Genomic DNA, 20,201 nt, shown 5'->3' with positions numbered 1-20,201 from the left:
CAACTAAATTTTTCTAATTTTTTATTTTCGAAAATTTATTAAAAAAAAACTACGAATACTTGATCATTTATGCTTTGTTTGACTAAATTTTTTGAGTAAAAAATTGATAATTTAGAAACACTCGGCAAGTTCTTTATCAAAAGTTCAAAATTTTTCGAACTTTTCAATTTTTTCTAAAATGTTTTTAAAATTAGTTTGCAAACTCTAAAAAAAACAGAAAACTCTAAATATAAATTTCGAATTTTTTGTGAAGTTTTCTAGAATTCAAAAATGTTTTCGAACATGTCTTTGATATTGTTTCGCATATTTTTATACAAAAAATTCATAGAAGTTTAAATTATGCAAAAAATTCAGAAAACGTAAACAAATCTCAAAAAAAAAAAAAAAAAATAAATGTTTAATTTAAGAAAATTTTAAAAAAATTCAAAATTTTTTATTTAGAGTTTTTAAATTTTTTTTTTTGATTAAGCAAGGAGAGTTGGACTTAAATTGATTGGGTTATAATCAATTTAAGTTGAACAAAGCACAAGTTATAGGTATCTCAAATCTTGTGTTGATTTTTGACTAATGTTTCCCCAAAAGAATGTGATATGGAAAAAGGGAGAAAATCTGGAAGAAAATCTGAAATACATTTCGAAAAAATATTGAAAAAAATTAATTCGAATTTTGAGAGATCTATAAATTTGCTATGCTAAAATTGATTGGCAACAAAACTTCACATTCAAAAACACATTTCATATATTATTTTAAATATTTTTCTGAGATTGGTTTGCATAAGCAAAAAAATTCTGAAAGTTCTTAGTAAAAAATTCGAAATTTATGTAATTTTTTTTGGTATTTTAGAATCTTTTTAAAAACTTTATTACTATTAGTTAGCGTACTTTCAGTTAGAAAGTTCAACGAAATCCTTTCTTAAATAATTCCCAAAAAACAAATTCGGAAAGCTCTAAATAAAATATTCGATATTTTAGCAAAATTTACTTGAATATTTAAATTTTCCCGAAAATGTTTTTGAGACTGCTTTGCATATTAAAATAAACTCTACAAGTTCTAAATGAAAAATTAGGGGTTTACGTAAAACTTTTTCGAAATTTGGAATTTTTTTCAAAACGTTTTTAGATTCGTTGACATAGTTTCTGTTACGATATTTATCAAAGTTCTTTTTTAAATAATAGAAAAAAATACGAAACCTCTAAATAAAATGTTTGAAATGTTCACAAAATTTTCTACAATTTTTTCGAAAACATTTTTGATATTGGCTTACATTCTGAAATACATTAAAAAAATGTTGGAGATTTTCGAAAAGTTTTTCTTCGAATTTTAGAGTTTTTTCGAAAACGTCTTTTGATTGGGCTCAAGTAGGCTCAGTTAAATAATGCATAGCAATTATTTTTAAGTTATCGAAAAATAAAAAATAAAACTTAAATGAGGAAATTTTATCTAAACAATCGCCATTGCTATTTTCGTGTGCGCCACTGTATGCTACATATATGCTTGTGCTATATATTTTCCTACCTACTTATGCAAGTAAAGTTGTTTAAAATGGTTAAGTGGAAATTGTGTGCTAAGGATATGCTTCGATAGTTTTACGGTTAGTTGTCCGCTAACTTTAGTTCAGATGAAGGACGTGCAGTATATAGTATATGCCAGCCAAGTTTATGGTGTGAGTTTTTCGGAAGTTCGAATACATAAGTAGGTATTAAGAAGTTGAGTAAGAGCGTAGAAAATTAGCTTAAGCCATAGATAGCGTAAGCAGTTAAACCAGAAACTTAAAAGGATGTAATAAGTAATTGAAAATGGCTGAATTTCAAAGGTATTTTGCGCGCTTATCTATAATTTATGCATTGAATTTTTAAACAAAAAAATGGGACATGTTTTTAAAGATTTTAGCTTTAATCAAATATTAACAAGTAAGAAAGGCTAAGTTCGGGTGTAACCGAACATTACATACTCAGCTGAGAGTTATGGAGACAAAATAAGGGAAAATCACCATGTAGGAAAATTTACCTAGGGTAACCCTGGGGTGTGTTTGTATGACATGTGTATGAAATGCAAGGCATTAAAGAGTATTTTAAGAGGGTGTGGGCCATAATTCTATAGGTGGACGCCATTTAAGGATATCGCCATAAAGGTGGACCAGGGCTGACTCTAGAATTTGTTTGTAGGATATGGGCATCAAATTAAAGGTATTAATTAGGGTTTTAAAAGGGAGTGGTGGTAGTTGTATATGTGAAGGCGTTTTCGAGATATCTATCAAAATGTGGACCAGGGTGACCCAGACCATCATCTGTCGCGTACCGCTAATTTATTTATATATGTAATACCACGAACAGTATTCTTGCCAAGATTCCAAGGACTTTTGATTTCTCCCTGCAGAACTTTTTCATTTTCTTCTACTAAATAAGGTAAGTGTCACACCCATTTTACAAAGTTTTTTTCTAAAGTTATATTTTGCGTCAATAAACCAATCCAGTTACCATATTTCATCCCTTTTTTCGTATTTGGTATAGAATTATGGCATTTTTTTCATTTTTCGAAATTTTCGATATCGAAAAAGTGGTCGTGGTCATAGCCGGATTTCGGCAATTTTTTATACCAATACAAAATGAGTTCAGATAACTATCTGAACTGAGTTTAGTAAAGATATATCGATTTTTGCTCAAGTTATCGTGTTAACATCCGAGCGGAAGGACAGACGGTCGGCTGTGTATAAAAACTGGGCGTGGCTTCAAGCGATTTCGCCCTTTTTCACAGAAAACAGTTATCGTCCTAGAATCTGAGCACCTACCAAATGTCACAAGGATTGGTAAATTTTTGTTCGACTTATGGCATTAAAGGTATCCTAGACAAATTAAATGAAAAAGGGCGGAGCCGCGCCCATTTTGAAATTTTCTTTTATTTTTGTATTTTTTGCACCATATCATTACTGGAGTTGAATGTTGACATAATTTACTTATATACTGTAAAGATATTAACTTTTCTTTTAAAATTTGAATTAAAAAAAATTTTTTTTTAAAAATTGGGCGTGGTCGTTCTCCGATTTTGCTAATTTTTATTAAGCAGACATATAGTAATAAGAGTAACGTTTCTGCCAAATTTCATGATGTTATCTTCAACGACTGCCAAATTACAGCTTGCAAAACTTCTAAAATACCTTCTTTTAAAAGTGGGCGGTGCCACGCCCATTGTCCAAAATTTTACTAATTTTCTATTCCGCGTCATGAGTTTAACTCACGTACCAAGTTTCATCGCTTTGTCCGTGTTTGGTAATGAATTATCGCACTTTTTCGATTTTTCGAAACCTTCGATATCGAAAAAGTGGGCGTGGTTATAGTCCGATATCGTTCATTTTAAATAGCGACCTGAGATGAGTGCCCTGGAACCTACATGTCAAATTTCATCAAGATACCTCAAAATTTACTGAAGTTATCGTGTTAACGGACGGACGGTCATGGCTCAATCAAATTTTTTTTCTATACTGATGATTTTGATATATGGAAGTCTATATCTATCTAGATTCCTTTATACCTGTACAACCAACCGTTATCCAATCAAAGTTAATATACTCTGTGAGCTCTGCTCAGCTGAGTATAAAAACGGATCCAGAACTCAAAGTTAACCAAACAGAATCACATATTTAGTAGCAAAGTAACCACAAATCGCGCAGCAACCTTTTTCGTAGCTACAAGCTAATAACCAAATGTTGTTTTAAACGTACTGAAATCAAAGAAACTACATAAATTATTTCTTGCAATGTATCTTCGAAAACATCTCATATGCTAGAGTTTCGACTCACCCTCAGTTCTTACACTATTTCACATTTTAATTATAAGTGTTATCCGATGCCCATTTTCCACATCAGCTGAACTTTAGAAATTATCCTTACGTCTACCACCAGCACCAACGTCCAATATTTAAATTAGTACAACAAAAAAACTACACTACGAGCTTAGTTTTATGTCGACAACTTGGAGTGGGCTGCTGAAATTTGTAGTTTAAGGGGGAGAGTGAGTTCAGTGTGGTGACTTACAGGCCACCGGCTGTTATGTTTGTTTATACTTTTTTGGTTATTTAAGTTTGCATTTGGTGCTTGATTATGCAAATGCACGACAAATTTCATAATTATAATTAAAACATTCAACATTTTTGCATTAAATAGGACAGCATGTTGGTGTAAAAGGAAAAAGTTTTTAGCTCTGTGTGAAGGCATAAGTAAATCGGTGCTTATTAAAATGCATAAATGAGATTGTGAAAAGTGTTTATGAAATGAATTTACCCAATTCACCGCTAGCTACTTAGTATGTGAAAGGAAAAACTTAAGAGAATACGTGATTATAGTTAAAAAAAAAATAAATGTAAGGCGCGATAACCTCCGAAGAGATCTAAGGCCGAGCTTCTCTTCCAATTTGCGTCGTGCTCCTCTTGATTTTTCCCTACAAATTGGCCGGACGGGACCTACATGTTTTATGCCGACTCCGAACGGCATCTGCAAGGCAGATGAGTTTTCACTGAGAGCTTTTCATGGCAGAAATACAATCGGAGCGCTTGCCAGACACTGCCGAGGGGCGACCCCGCTTAGAAAAATTTTCTTCTAATTGAAAAATCTTATTTCTAAAATTTTGATGTTGCTTTGCCCGGGAGTTGAACCCAGGGCATACGGTGTGATAGGCGGAGCACGCTACCATCACACCACGGTGGCCGCCAATATATATGATTATAGTTAGATTAGTTTAAATTGAAGTTTTGATATCAAATTATCATCCCAAGCGGATATGCTTTGAGTGCATATAGGCGAAACACTTAGTATGCTATTTGACCGTTTAGGCGCCTCAGATTTTTTGTCAGATATGTCTTTTACATATATACGTACGTTGACCGGCACACTGAAATAAAAAGACTGGTAAAATCAACCGAAATACGTGTCAATTCAACCGAAATTTCTGTCAATTTTTATCCATCGCAACCAGATGTTGAATCAACTGCGCACAAATTGTTGATTCGTAATTGACCGTTTTAGTAGTCAAATGAACCCAAAAGGTTTTTGCGACAGCTTTGTATGAAAGTACCTATGTTGAGGCATTTGCAAGGCAGATGAGTTTTCACTGAGATCTTTTAATGGCAGAAACACACTCGGAGTGCTTGCCGAACAGTGCCGAGGGGTACCCCGCTTAGGAAAATTGTATTCTAATTGAAAAACCTTATTTCTAAAATTTGTATGTTGCTTTGCACGGGGTGTGAACCCAGGGTCTTCGGCGTGGTAGGCGGAGCACGCTACCATCACGCCACGGCGGCCGCCATATACCTACGCATACATATAGTACACAGGGAGTAAACGGAAAGTAAGCATATGACAAGTGTAGGCGTAATGTACTTACTAAAGTGGTACAAAGAAAGCAAATGCAAGAAATAAAGAAATAGAGGGATAAGAATAGGAGAGATGAGAATCCAAAACAAAGGACGTGTTATCGATTTGTTATTGAAGTACCAACGGGTTGTTATCGATAAAAATCATTATCGACGAGTTATACAATTGTTATCGACAGGTAGTAGTCATATTAACCACTAATTTTCGACGAGCTTTTCTATTGGCGTCTAGACTAGTTATCGATTTCTTATCGATGTGTTATGAATTTATTATTGATAAAAATATGTATCGTTGACTAATGGGTTTTACGTTGATGCAGGAGTTGTAAAGAGAATGAAGATGATGAAGTGTAGGAAACGGTGGTTTACCTCATCTGCATTTGCCCGGCAGTAAGTGGCGCAAGGCAGCGCTTTCTGGGATCTCCCTTTATAGACAATGTATGCAAGATCTTGGAGTATGACATCAAAGACCTGGTAGCTGATATCGGCTCCAAAATGGTTCATTGAGGAAGGGGAATATAGTCCTTTTGTAGTATCACAACGCGCCTAATCTTACTGAACTAAGTGTGCCCTCGGGCAGCCAATTCAACCCAACCTGAGGGTTTCTAAAGACGGCTTATCAATTTTTGGTTGTTTAGCTATCTGGTTTTTAACGAAAAGTTATCGATTTTTTATTTTCCGACTTGTTATCGATTAGTTATCGGCGTATGTTTACACATCCGAGTAGATGGTACTGCCACCATCTGTTGGGTTTAATTGAAGTAGCATAGAGCTAGCGAACTGTATGTAGGTAATTTTCAATACGACGGATGCAACAGCAAATAGGAGATCGTATGATAAAAAATCAAAATCGATACGATTCTTTCTGTAAAAATCGGAATAAGTCTGTATGGAGTATTCTATCCCCCCTTCCCCCGATCGGAATAGCGAACGTGAATAGTTGCTGCAATTCTTGTCAGGGGGTGACCAGCGGGACTGAATCATGCGGATTAGCTGTCAGGTGGTGGTACAAGTCCCTAAATTTGTGGGAGTACCGTAGAGGATCTCTGATAGGATTAAATACCTTAGGATTATGCTCCACCGAAAGGTACCGTGGATGCTTAAGTTAGGGGACTGGGTAAGAATAGCTTCGCTTTCCTTGTAATGTTGTCGAGATGGCAAGAACTGACGGTTACTTCAAATATAGTATATCGTGTTTAAGACATAGATCAAGGTGGCTCCTTCTATTGAGTCCTGGTGTGATGGACAAAGCTGTATGCTTATTCCTCTGCCTAGGAGGTGGAAATGGTACAGCTTTTTGACTGATTAATCTGATCGCAGCAACGAAACGTGAATAAGCTTGTGAATCATGGGAAATTCCAGCGCACTATTGGCTTTCGTCTTTATATCAAGCCGATCAGACTACTGTACACCAGATTCTGCCCCTGTAAATTAACTCATCACATATGTATGTTATACACATATCCTCTTTTAAAAAGGGTGTCTATGGTATGCGCCTTAGTATATTAAAGGGTTCTAGCTGCAGGATAACGAGGTAAAAATTTCAGTAATTTCATGGTTGGTTGCTCATCCTTTCCGAGGATGTCTTCTCTACGTAAGAAATTTACAACGCCGATATCTTCTATCTACTCATAAGTTTACCGTTGGTACGTAGTCTTACACTTAATAATTAGAAGCCGGCATCACAGGCAAACAATGCAGTAAGTCGACGGTTCTTTTAGTATAGAAGACTGAATTCGCGTTCAGCCAATTCAGAGCCGATTTTAGCCAGTGGCGAAATTAGTGGTGGTAATGGAAGAGAAGAACAGTGAGCTGTACAGAGACAAGCGGTGGACAATCATCCCGCAAACGTGGTGAACACTTCACTTATATATAATTCTGAGAATGCTATGGGATAACTTCCTGTAAAAATCTACATTTCAAAGGAGTGGGAATAAGATAAGCAGACTTCAGTGTAAAGGATTTCAAGGCTTCCTTATCGCACACCAAAATTAATAGGTAACCGATGTTTCCAACGAATAACGAGTATCTAGAATAGAAAGTTGGGTCAACCGGTGCTGTTCACCGTTCGTTCTGAAACTTTCAGTTACTGCAAAGCGTGGCTTAGAATTCTTAGGTTTTTGTAGTGATAACCCATTTTTATTTGTCTGTGTCTAGGTGCACGTTCTACGTGTGAGTGTTATAGGAACAAGTACATAAATTTGTTTGCATGTAAATATTATCTGAAAGTAATCAAATAAACCAATATACATAAGTATTAAAATGTCTTCTTGCCCATTCTTTACGCCAACTGTCATGTAAATTTCTAGAAGATATCCTGAATAATATAGCTAACACAATTCATTTCACGACCGCCATCTTTGAACAGACCTCAGCCATGTACTACTGTTAAGTCCTCCTCGCCTTTCGCCGTTCAACCGTCTTATTGACCCTGCCACAGTCCAGCATTAAAACCTAACATTTTCCATTATAATTTCTAATTATTTGATTATGTTTGTATGTAGTTGAGTACACCCATTGCAAAACGAGATGCATACCTACATACATACGGGGTATTCCATCCCATTTCGACCAATTTTGAACTCGACCCCTTTAGAATTGGCTGAAAGTTTTTCTTCTTTTTCTAGCTTACGAAAGACGTTTTTCAGAATTTTTTCAAATTTTTTCATACAACTCCAAAGAAAATTATGAATTTAAAAAAAAACACCGCTTTTTTTTCAAAATGCTATAACTTTTTCAAAAATTGACCGTTTGGGATCTTTTTTTTTTTAAATTTGTTTTTAAATGTACTTTTCGGAAAAATACAAAAAAATTTTTAAAGTTTTTTTTTGTAATTTTTCAGTTTTTCGAGATTTTTCGAATTTCGTCATTTTTTTTTTCTCATAAAAAACTTCAATCAATTCTGCAATTATCCCCACTAATCCCGGAGTGGGCCGATTTTTTTTTTTTTTATTTAATTGAAAAAAAAAAAAAAACTTTAAAATTTTTTTTTGTATTTTTTCTGAAAAGTACATTTAAAAAGAAATTTAAAAAAAAAGGATCCCAAACGGTCAATTTTTGAAAAAGTTATAGCATTTTGAAAACAAAAACGGTGTTTTTTTTTTAAATTCATAACTTTTTTTGAGTTGGATGAAAAAATTTGAAAAAAATTCTGAAAAACGTCTTTCGTAAGCTAGAAAAAGAAGAACAACTTTCAGCCAATTCTAAGGAGGTCGGGTTCAAAATTGGTCGAAATGGGATGGAATACCCCATACATATTTACATTTATATGTATGCACAATTTTCAAACTATTCACTAACTAATTGTAGTTGGCTTATAATATATAATACAACATACAAAAACAAATATACATACATATATGAATGTATGTATTTGTGAACAGTGTCCCCTGCGGCCATTGCCAAGCTGTTCCACCTTCTTACAAGTATGCATACATACGACATTCTTGTGCTCCACCCCATACTACATCCATACTCCATTTGCCTGTTCGAATTGCAAGTTTTTTGCTGTCTTTTCCGCCTCGTCCAGCAGGCTGACACCACAACTCATTTCCATTTTGCATTTCGTGGCCTCTGTCTTGTCTGGTGAATTAATTAAGTGTTTTGTGTGCGTTGCAATCCTTTTGCGGTTATATCAAGTCGACGCTCCTGAAATTAGGTGTGTGGGGGAAGGGAGGGGCGGAGTAAAAACAGTGAGCACATAAACGGCCAGCAAATTCAAAGGTAGATTTTGTGTTTTTAATTTGTATGTATGTAAATTATAGATATATGTATATATGTATGTATGTTTAGAAGTGCGTGCATACTTTCTGTGTTCGTCTTAAGAAGGAAAATTTGAATTTCGAATTAAATGTCCGTTTGTTAGTTTACATTTGCGTTCTAGCCCTCGCCTTTACCTTTGATTCGTTTGTTAATTTGTGCAGCCATTTTTGTTGGGGCGTTGCAAATAAGTATCTATTGTATTTATTTGATTACATATGCAATCAAGAGTGATCGCGCTTAGCAATCTAGCTTGATTCAAAAAAACATTTTAAACTCATTTGAATACGTCAACAATTTTTTTTTTTTTTTCAATTTTAATTCGTGTGCATAATTAAGTACCGAACTCATCGATAACATCGCCAGCTTCTGTTTAGCGTTCTTAATTACACATATTTTTCCTATTTTTGAATTCAATTAACATAAGATTGTATTTCGTATTTTCTCTATATATTGCTTTGATTTTTTAGAAGCTTTCAGCAAGTTCGAGGTTGCATAAGTTTTTTTTATGGCATCTTTATTCAGCAGCGTACTCGAATATAGCAGCGAAAATTTTTGATCAAACTTTTTTTTATTAAATTCTAACTTCTATAAATTCTTTAACTGAAACTTTGTAAACCAATCTGAAAAACTTTTCGAAAAAAATCGAAAAAATTTCGAAAAATTTATTTGGAATTTCCTGAATTTTTTATATTCAGCGTGCTTTGCACACAGAGTATATTAACTTTGATTGGATAACGGTTGGTTGTACAGATATAAAGGAATCGAGATAGACATAGACTTCCATATATCAAAATCATCAGTATCGAAAAAAAATTTGATTGACCCATGTCCGTCCGTCCGTCTGTCCGTCCGTTAACACGATAACTTAAGTAAATATTGAGATATCTTCACCAAAGTTTGTTATACGAGCTTATCTAGACTATATAGAATAGATTGGTATTGAAAATTAGCGAAATCGGATGATAACCACGCCCAGTTTTTATATATATAAAATTTTGAAAAATACAAAAAACCTGATTACTTAGTAAATAATGCACCTAGAATGTTGAAATTTGACACGTGAACTGATATTGAGACTCGTGATAAAAGTTTGAAAAAAAAATTTAAATGGGCGTGGCACCGCCCACTTGTGATAAAATAAATTTTACAAATATTATTAATCATAAATCAAAAATCGTTAAACCTATCGTAACAAAATTCGGCAGAGAGGTTGCCTTTACTATAGCGAATGTGTTGAAGAAAAATTAACGAAATCGGTTAAGGACCACGCCCACTTTTATACAAAAGACTTTTAAAAGGGTCGTGTACGAATAAAGACTAGAATAATAAGTTTAACTTAGCAAAAAATAGTTTTGAATCAATGATATTTCACTAATCAAGTTTTATTATAAGAGGAAAGGTGGAGACATGTTTTTTAACGGGCGGGGCCACGTGTTATGTAGAAAAGTATTCTATCTAAAATGAAATGTACAATTGAAGCTCACGCTGAGTATATAATGTTCGGTTACACCCGAAATTAGACACCTTTACTTGTTTTAGTATGCTGTTTTGTAGCTCAATCAATTTCAGTCTCGCAAATTACAATTTATAGGTCTCTCGAAAATCTAATTAATTTTTGACAATTTTTTTTCCGAAGCCTGTTTCAGATTTTCTTACACATAAAAATAAAAAAAAAATTTTTAATTCGATACCCATTTTGAGAAACTTATTACTTTCACTATTTATACCCAGCTGAGCAGAGCTCACAGAGTATATTACTTTTGTTCGCATAATGGTACCCCGTAACGGCATAAACTAATCGATTCAGTTTCAGTCACTGATCGTAACACGTAGTACGGGCCCTGGCCGAAAAAAGAAATTCATTTAGCCATGTCCGTCCGTCTGTCCGAAAACACGATAACTTGAGCAAATTTTGTGGCATCTTAATGAAATTTGGTATGTAAGTTCCTGGGCTCTCGTTTCACAGCAATGACGATAAGGCGAAATCAGACTATGACCACGCCCACTTTATCGATATCGAAAATTTCGAAAAACCGAAAAAGTGCGAGAATTCAAAGGCGGGTATAGCGATGAAACTTTTTAGGTGGGTTGACCTTATGACGCAGAATATAAAATTAGTAAAATGTTGGACAATGGGCGTGGCATCTCCCACTTCTAAAAGAAGGTAATTTAAAAGTTTTGCAAGCTGTAATTTGGCAGCTTAGTATGTAATGTTCGGTTACAGCTGAACTTAGCTTTCCTTACTTGTTCAGTCTAAAATTGATTGGGCTATAAGGTTACGTTAGGTTAGGGTGGCTGCCCGAGGGCACACTTAAGCCAGTTGTATTAGGCCCGTTGTGATACCACGAAAAACACCGTTCCTTTCCTCTTCGAACCGTTTTGAGGACCTGATGAAAGTTACCAGGTCCTTGACGTCATGCTCCACAACCTGGCTCAGATTATCAAGAAATGGAGCTCCCAGAAAGCGCTGCCGTGCTCCGCTTAGTGCTGGGCAGTTGCAAATGAGGTGAACCACCGTTTCCTCCTCCTCATCCCCTATACAACTCCTACAGCAATGACGATAAGGCGCTCCTAACCTTTCTGCATGCCTACCTATGAGGCAATGACCCGTTAGTGCCCCAACAAGTGTGGAAATTGTATCCCTTCTTAGGTTGTACACGTGACGGGATCTCGATATCCCTATGTCCAGGGACCCATATGAGGTGTGCACGGTTCTGTTGAGCCATCTCTTGAAGAGATCGGCGACAATTTAGTGCTAGTTCAGAATTGAACGAGTGGGAACCCAGAGATTTTATGACAGCTTGGCTGTCGCTGAAGATAAAAATTTCTTTGCCGACATTGAATGTGCCTATCCTAGCTGCGGCTTCCATTATGGCTGCAACTTCTGCTTGGAATACACTGCAGTGGTCGGGTAGCCTGAATGAGAGCTGGAGGTCACGGTCCCTTGAGTATACTCCACCTCCAACTCCACCGTTTAGCTTGTATATGGAAATACTGTTGCTCATAGCAAGGCACTTATCCGACTCCGTCCAGTCATCACTGCTGGGTATGTTTATATTAAAGTTGGTTTCCGCAAATGCTGTGGTCGCACAGCGATCCGTGCTAGTAGGAAGAAAACTGTATTTGTTTAGTATACTTGAGTATCCTGTGGTATTGTTGTTCCAACACGACAACTCCCTTAGACGCAGGGCTGACGTTGCCGCTGCTCGATGACCAGCTAGATCCTAGAGTGGTTAGGATTGGGCTATAAAACTGCATACTAAAAAATTCAGAGAACTCTCAATAAGAAGGTCGAAGTTTTGGAAAATTTCCTCGAGTTTTCGTATTTTTTCGAAAATGTTTTTGAGATAGGTTTTCTAAGTTTCAGGGACTGATTCTCTATTACGAAATGAACGTTGGTTTCGCCTCAGAGACGAATCGTTAGTGTATTAAACTATGTTAAAAGATGGCGACATATCATTTGAGAATTACTTTCGCTTTTCTGTTTGACACAACGTAAGAATTCTAAAGGCCGAACGAAACTCTATCATTTTCGTTTACGAATACTAGACGAAATTGCTTGGCATCGATTCGTCCATCTAAGATATCGTTCGTAATACAGAATGAAGCCCTCAGTTACTTAACTCATAGGAATTTTTACTTAATTTATCGAAAATAAAAAAAAAAGAATTTATTTGACGAAATTTGAAAAAATTGCCAAACTGCAACTGCATACTGAAAAAAATGCAGAGAACAAGAAATTAAAAATTTTCGTAATTGATCTCGAATTCTTGCGAAAACGTTTTTTGAGATATGTTTGCATAGTTCCAGTTACAGAGATCATGGGCATTTTTTTTTTAAATATCGAAAATAATATGTTTTTTTTTCGTTGCTGTAAATATCCTTTTTATAACGCATACTAAAAAAGAGTGTAGAGAACTCCAAATGGGAAGTTCCAAATTTTCGTAAATTTTTCTCGAAGTTTTTCGTAAACGTTTTTGAGAAAGGTTTTCATAGCTCCAATTACAAAGTCCATAGGAATATTTTCGTAAAATATCGTAAATGAAAAAGTAAAAAATTAATTGACGAGATTAGAATAAAATTGTGATTGCTATTTTCTGTTCTCTGCTGTTAATATCTTCTTCAATGAATTATAGTTTTATTAAAAAAAAATTTGTGAAATGGTTTTTTGATCGATAATTTTTTTCACATTGAAGCATTTTCTACAAATATTTCCTATTGGGTATTATATCAAATCAATCTGCATATCTATCTTAAATTATACACCGCATGCACATATGCTAATACGATTCGAAAGGCGAAATTCATTCGTGTCACATCATTACATGTTATTGTCGAACTGATTGTGTTGCTTTGAATTTGCTTAACACAAAAAACAAGCAAAAAAATGTATAAATGGGTGGAGCAATAATTTCAATTTTTTCATTAAAATTTTACTTATTTATATTTGTTAACGTTTTGTAAGTATATAACTTATTTACAGAATGAGACTGTATGCGATTGTCAAAATAAATTTTACGAAAAGAGCTCAACTTTTGGGAAGCTTGGCTGCTTGAGAGTTTCGCTGCGAGTCTCGGAGTGAAAACTGAAGTGTTGGCTGTCTTCGAGTTGTTGTCGAGATGGTCGTGCTTGTACCTTACTAGTGCTTGCCGGAACATACCGGATCGATATACAGCATAGAACTAGCAATCGGTAACACTCCCCAAAACCTTCGGGAGTGCTTTTATCGCTACAGCAATAACAACAACAAGACGAGCTTAGTGAGACGATGCCATTTCCTGTTGTAATGTCCGTAGAGTTCGACCGAAAAGTGTGCATGCCACAACTTTAAATTAGATTCAGATAACATTCGAGGACAGAGATATAAGTAAGAGATTTACATAGATGAAATAAAAATTGTAATTTTGTTGGCTTTGAACTGCTCAGAATTGAAATATCTCTCATCAGAGAATACTGCGTTTGGAAAATTGCCACTTTCGCGCAGAGTATCAACATCTATTCTCACTCGAGTCCAAGTTTTCATTTACTTCGATGTTGGATTAATTGCAGTTTGGAATTCGTAATGTTTTAAATTGTGCTCACAATGGAGTATGCCACATATGCTTCGCTTATGATGTGGATTAAGTTAAAGTTGAGTCCTCTTTATTCTAACCATACCATACTCATGTCGAACATAACTACACACTTGACAAAAATGCTTGCTTTACCTTAAAAATAACAAAAAAGGCTGTCAATTGTATGAATTTAGCAGATTTGTTTATATTTCGTGCCACATACACCGCGGTAGTTATATTTATCGTCCAGTCATCGGCTTCTAATTCATCTCTCACCAGCTACGGATGTGTCATCGATTTTGTATTGAACTTTTATCGCTATCTGTTTCATTGCAATCGTTAATAAATCCATACCACGCCGGTCACAAGTTGGTAGCAATCCGATTAGGCACCGATAGCAATTGGATAACTTTTCGATAGTAAATAGATAACTTTTCGAAAAAGAAATATATAACTTTTTGATAGTAGATCGCTAACACGCCGATATCGAATTTCTAACACTCTATAACCAATCGATATCTTTTGGACAATATTCGATAACAAACTGATAAGTTTTTTATAATAAATATTTTTCTTTGGGATAACAAATCAATAACTTTTCGTTAACAAATTGAAAACACGTCGATAACAAATTGGTAACACTTCGAAAACAAATTAGTAACAATTGGAACACTCTTATAACATATAGCAACTATTCGATAAATAGTGCATAACTTTTCGTAACTTTCATTTATCGATAACCTTTCGATAGCAAACCGATAGCACGTCTACACAAAATCGATTGCTCATCTTTAACATTTTTTATCGATACCAAACTTACAACACTTCGATAACAAATCGATAATTCGTCTATAGCTCGTCCATAGCACAACTTCCCTTTACTTTCCTTTACACCGCAAACATATATTTAAGTTTTTACTTATCTGCTTCTAAGCGATTAACAACAACATTGTATTCACCAATGATCCGGTGGCAAGAAACTTACCTGTAAAGAAAAAAAAATATTAGAGAGTTAAAATAGTTATCGACAGTATAGATTATAAATAATGAAACGTAGACCTAAGCTTAAAATAATTCCAGCACTTCGTCTACACGTGATAAGGGACACAAACTGGCGGGTACTCAAGGTTGGAGGAACCTAATTTTGAAAATTGTATGCCAGGGGTGATGCTATATAATTGGTTAGAGCATGGTGAAATGAGAAGAGATAGGGGAAGTCAGTAGTACAACAGCACAAATTTGGCATCCCTCATAATCCGGTCATAAATTGCATAGAAGTAGGGAGGGGACATTTTTGGTGCTATTTGGTTAATTCGTTACTACTTAAGTAACGTAGTGCTCGGAAAAAAGCCAAACTCGATACATTCCTACATTGGAAAAAGGGAAATCGAAAATAAAGAGATAAGAAAAAAGAAGACATAGAGAAGTAAAAGTAGAGCACATTTGAGGGAAGTCAGAAAAGTAAAGAGAAAAAGCAATCGAGGGAGAGTGAGAGTAAAAAATAAGAACGACAAAGGCTAAAGATTTGAGAAAAGGTAGGAATAAAAGCTTAAAAAGAAGGGTAAAAATAATATGGGGATAAGATGTAGTAGTAAAGAGAGTGAAAAAAACAACGTTCGCTGGGTTTCCTTAAAAGACTTGATGTATTTCATGTTGTTTAAAACGTTTCCAAAGCTGATCTTAACTGTTCAAAGATCTTATATGCTCAATACTTCTTTTGTTACCACCTGCTAAATCTATAAGCTCTGATAAATATTATTACACCGTAGCCGCTTTCTGCTCAATGAGCCTAATTCTTAATGCTTGGCTTACATAGATAAGCAATTGTTGAATCTTGGGACCGTATAGCTTCAATACCGAGTTTTCGTATTACAAGCTTCCCAGATATCCTCCGCAACTTCATAAGGTATTTGCAAAGCCGGCCATCCACTTTAGATCAACGGTCTATTTCCATATTCCTTAGTTGTGAACTTCGAAGATCCAGCTATTGAGTTTTGTTGACTAAAACTTTGCATTTTCTCTCAGGAACTCAAAAACTGTGATGCAATGAAATAATGGCAGCGGAATCAATGTCTGAAAAATAGTATTGCATGCGGGCCTTATTTCATATACAAAAAGGAAATAACTCCCTTCCACAAAAGGAATAACTAAAAACAATTCGATGTTGCAGAAAATATCAAGAAGCAACACTTTGAGTTATGAGGGCGTCTATTGTTAAAAGCAAATCCATTTTGTAATAGGGACTTCACCTGCCTGGTTTTATTGAATCATGGCTTAGAGCAAGTTGAATCTATACAAAGTGATAGCAGATCAAATTCAGCCCAATTCGCCGTGCAGAAGAATATTATGTCAAAAGAAAACAAGTAAAGGTGTTTAAGTTCGGGTGTAACCGAACATTATATACTCAGCATGACCTTCAATTGTACATTTCATTTCAGATAAATTACTTTTCTACATAACACGTGGCACTGCCCGTTTAAAAAAAAAAATGTCTCTTCATTTCCTCTTACAATAAAACTTGAAAAGTGAAATATCATTGATACAAAACTATTTTTTGCTAAGTTATAGCTTACTATTCTAGTCTACGAACCTTTTAAACTTGTTTTATATCTAAGTTGCCAGGTCTTTAACCGATCTAGTCCATTTTTACTAGAAATATTTTCTACTATAGGGAAATCTTTGTACCTAATTTTATAACGATTCGTTGATTTTTCTTCGCGTTATGGCTCCCGAAACAATGAAAATTTCTTAGACAAAAAAGGGGCGGTGCCACACGCATTTTTTCAAATTTAAGTCTTTTCCAATTTAATGTTATAATTTAATTTAGAAAGTAAAATTCTATTGACACAAAGCTTTTTTTCGCTAAGATATAGCTTATTATTTTCGTCCACGACCCTTTTTAAAATAATTTATATAAACCTGGGCGTGGTCCTTAACCGATTTCGTTAATTTTTCTTCAAAGCATTCCTTATAGTAAAGGCAACCTCTCTGCCGAATTTTGTTACGACCGGTTGAATGATTTATGATTAATAATATTAGTAAAATTGATTTTATCACAAGTGGGCGGTGTCACGCCCATTTAAAATTTTTTTTTTAAATTTTTATCAAGAGTCTCAATATCAGTCCACGCGTCAAATTTCAACATTCTAGGTGTATTATTTACTAAATAATCAGGTTTTTTGCGTTTTCCAAAATGTAATATATATAAAAAAGTGGGCGTGGTTATCATCCAATTTCGCTCATTTTCAATACCTTATACTATTTTGGGTACAGATAAGCTCGTGTACCAAATTTGGTAAAGATATCTCAATATTTACTCAAGTTATCGTGTTAACGGACAGACGGATGGACGGACAGACGGACATGGCTCAATCAAATTTTTTATCGACACTGACGATTTTGATATGTGGAAGTCTATATCTGTCTCGATTCCTTTATACTTGTACAACCAACCGTTATCCAATCAAAGTTAATATACTCTGTGTGCAAAGCACGTTGGGTAAATTTAGCATTTCTTTCGATTAACTGACGTCTTGCTGAACAAAGGCATTGCTGGGAAATTATCAAGAAGAAGAAATTAGCAGATAGGATAAAACAAGCTAGTACTGACTTTGGCTAGGGTTAGAGTTAGGTTGTAAAAAATATTTGGTTAATAACAAATTGTTTTGAAAGATTGGAAAAAAGCAACATCAAAATCAGAAGCTCCGGAAAAAACAACATCAAGCTACTTAATAAATTTTCAAGATAAGCTCGGTCTAAATTTCTTACAGTGGCATCTCGACTTAATTGTCCAACAAACGACGTCAACTTATTACTTTCAAATTATGGCTCAGAGATATGTGCATTATTTAAAAACGAGCACAACAGAATGCGACACAATTAATTTCCAATCGAAATTGCTATAATGTCATGCGCAGGCGCGCATAGCATTTCGCCATAGAACAAAATAATGTAAACGTTTTTAAATGAAAAGCAGTTGCAAGCACTAGAATACAATTGGCGTTGGGTGTATGTTCCATTGAGGCATACAAACAAGCATTGAATTAAAAAATGCATTTCTACTTTGTATTTTTTTTTTTTTTTTGAAAGTTGAAGTGAAGTCTATGCAGTCTGTTGCTCCTTAAAATGTTAACAAAGAATTGCCAGTTACTAGAATCATTGAGCAACATCACATTCCAAAGCGTTCAAAAAACAATTTATTAACATTAAAAAATGTTTAGAAGCAACGCGCTCTGTGGTGTAGCTACGTTTACCATCTAGCGCGTAAAAAATGCTACTTGCTTTGTGTGATTTCTCTACAAAGAGTTTTTGTTGGACGGGATATAAAACTCCATTCGTCGTTCGAGTGAAAGACGACAAAATGCAAATGCCGTCAAGTCGACGATTGATCTCCATAAATAATGCGACATCATTATCTCGTCTTATAAATACATACAATACAGTTTATAATCTTATTTACATACTTACACACATATGTATGTGTTTCTTTGTATGTATTGTATGCAAAGTTTATAGCATAGCAAAGCATTTCAGTGTTTAACATAGCAAGCTTGTTGTGGCGCTTCTAGCAGCCATGCCGTGTAGAGTCCGACCGAACGCAGGTTTTTGAGCCGAAGCCGAACCGAACATTCGGCTTTGATTTACTAATCGGCCGATTACCGAAGCCGAAGCCGAATAACTTCATAGTTTTTAAATAAAAAAGACTTCGTAACTTCTTATTAATTTTTATTTTTTTTTTTTAAGAAACAAAAAACAACAAAAACCATTCACATTTTCCAAAAATAGTTGTTATAAAAATGATCATAAATTCGCTCTTGCATACTTACATATATAGATTTATGTTTTACAAAAAGAATATAGCTTCTACGCACAGCTGCACATTTAAAATCTTTATGCTATATAACTTGCATATATTTATGTATGTATCAAAAATTTGTGATATAAATTGTGCAGCTAATAATCAAAATTAAACAACTGGATATTGTGATTTAAAAATAACAATTTGTCTGCGTTTTCGCCAAGTAATGCGGCAATTACCCACCGACGTGTGCCGTACGTACGGACGTTTGTCGTACGAAGCACGTTTGACCGAACTCTCAAGCCCGTAGGAATCAATGTGTGCGTCTGTGTACATGTACATAACATATTTGTGTGTGTATTGTTTACAGATAAGCACTGTTGCCATTGACCATTTTGCATGCATGCTTATGGAAACATCAACTTTTTCCAATTTAATTTTTGATGTTGTAAAAGGCTGGAATTAATATTAAATAAATATAAATAGATTACATATTTATAATCTGCACTTTTACATAATTATTTCGAATTATTTTCACAATTTTTCAAACTTTAATTAGGTGTTTTTGCATAAAACTGCAAACGGTCAAAAATTAGTGCACAAAAGTTTACTAGGCAACTCTGTCTAGTGAGAGAGCGATCAGCTGACATGTTATTACGGAATAAATCAAAATTGTTTTGATTTCTACGTTCCGGGATACGTACGTACGGGCGTTGTACGTCGGTGAGTTTTCGTTTACATTGCACACTCATAAGATAGGTCGTGTCAGCTGACACGTTTTTGGTACGTACGTTCGTGAGTAACTGCCGCATAAGTTTGTTCTGCGATCACTGTACAGTTGGCCGGCGACACTAAACAATTGCTCACTTGCTACGCTGGTAGGTGGAGCAGAATGATATTTTGCAGCAACCGTAATTTATGAGAACTAATATTCCAGTATTGAAAAATATCTGCATTTCTGGGAAGCAAAATCTCGTTAAGATATTCTTTAATTTCCATTTCGTAACCCGATGATTGCGGTGTATTTGATTTTTGTAAAGGAACAGAGTTACCATGGAGCCCCCAAAGGTTATTTACATTTCCTGATGAATTTCGATTTGGTACAATATTTGAAATATTTGCTACACTTGTACAAAATTCCCCAGTCAATTTCCTCAAATATTCTTTGCAATCGTCTGTTTGTTTTGGAGTAAAATACTTCACTTTAAACCGTGGATCTAAAA

At 34.8% G+C, this 20,201-nt stretch overlaps 1 protein-coding gene across 3 annotated transcripts in view; it reads right to left on the bottom strand.

The window, feature by feature from the left end:
* The window catches only part of pdm3 (pou domain motif 3), a 363,061-nt gene that overhangs the window by 111,288 nt on the left and 231,572 nt on the right, over window positions 1-20,201 (bottom strand). The window lies entirely within an intron of this gene.

Source organism: Eurosta solidaginis, chromosome 3, assembly GCF_040869045.1.
Source record: "Eurosta solidaginis isolate ZX-2024a chromosome 3, ASM4086904v1, whole genome shotgun sequence".
NCBI lineage: Eukaryota > Metazoa > Arthropoda > Insecta > Diptera > Tephritidae > Eurosta > Eurosta solidaginis.
Note: the sequence above shows the minus strand (reverse complement) of the source record. Positions and strands in the feature narration are given on the sequence as shown.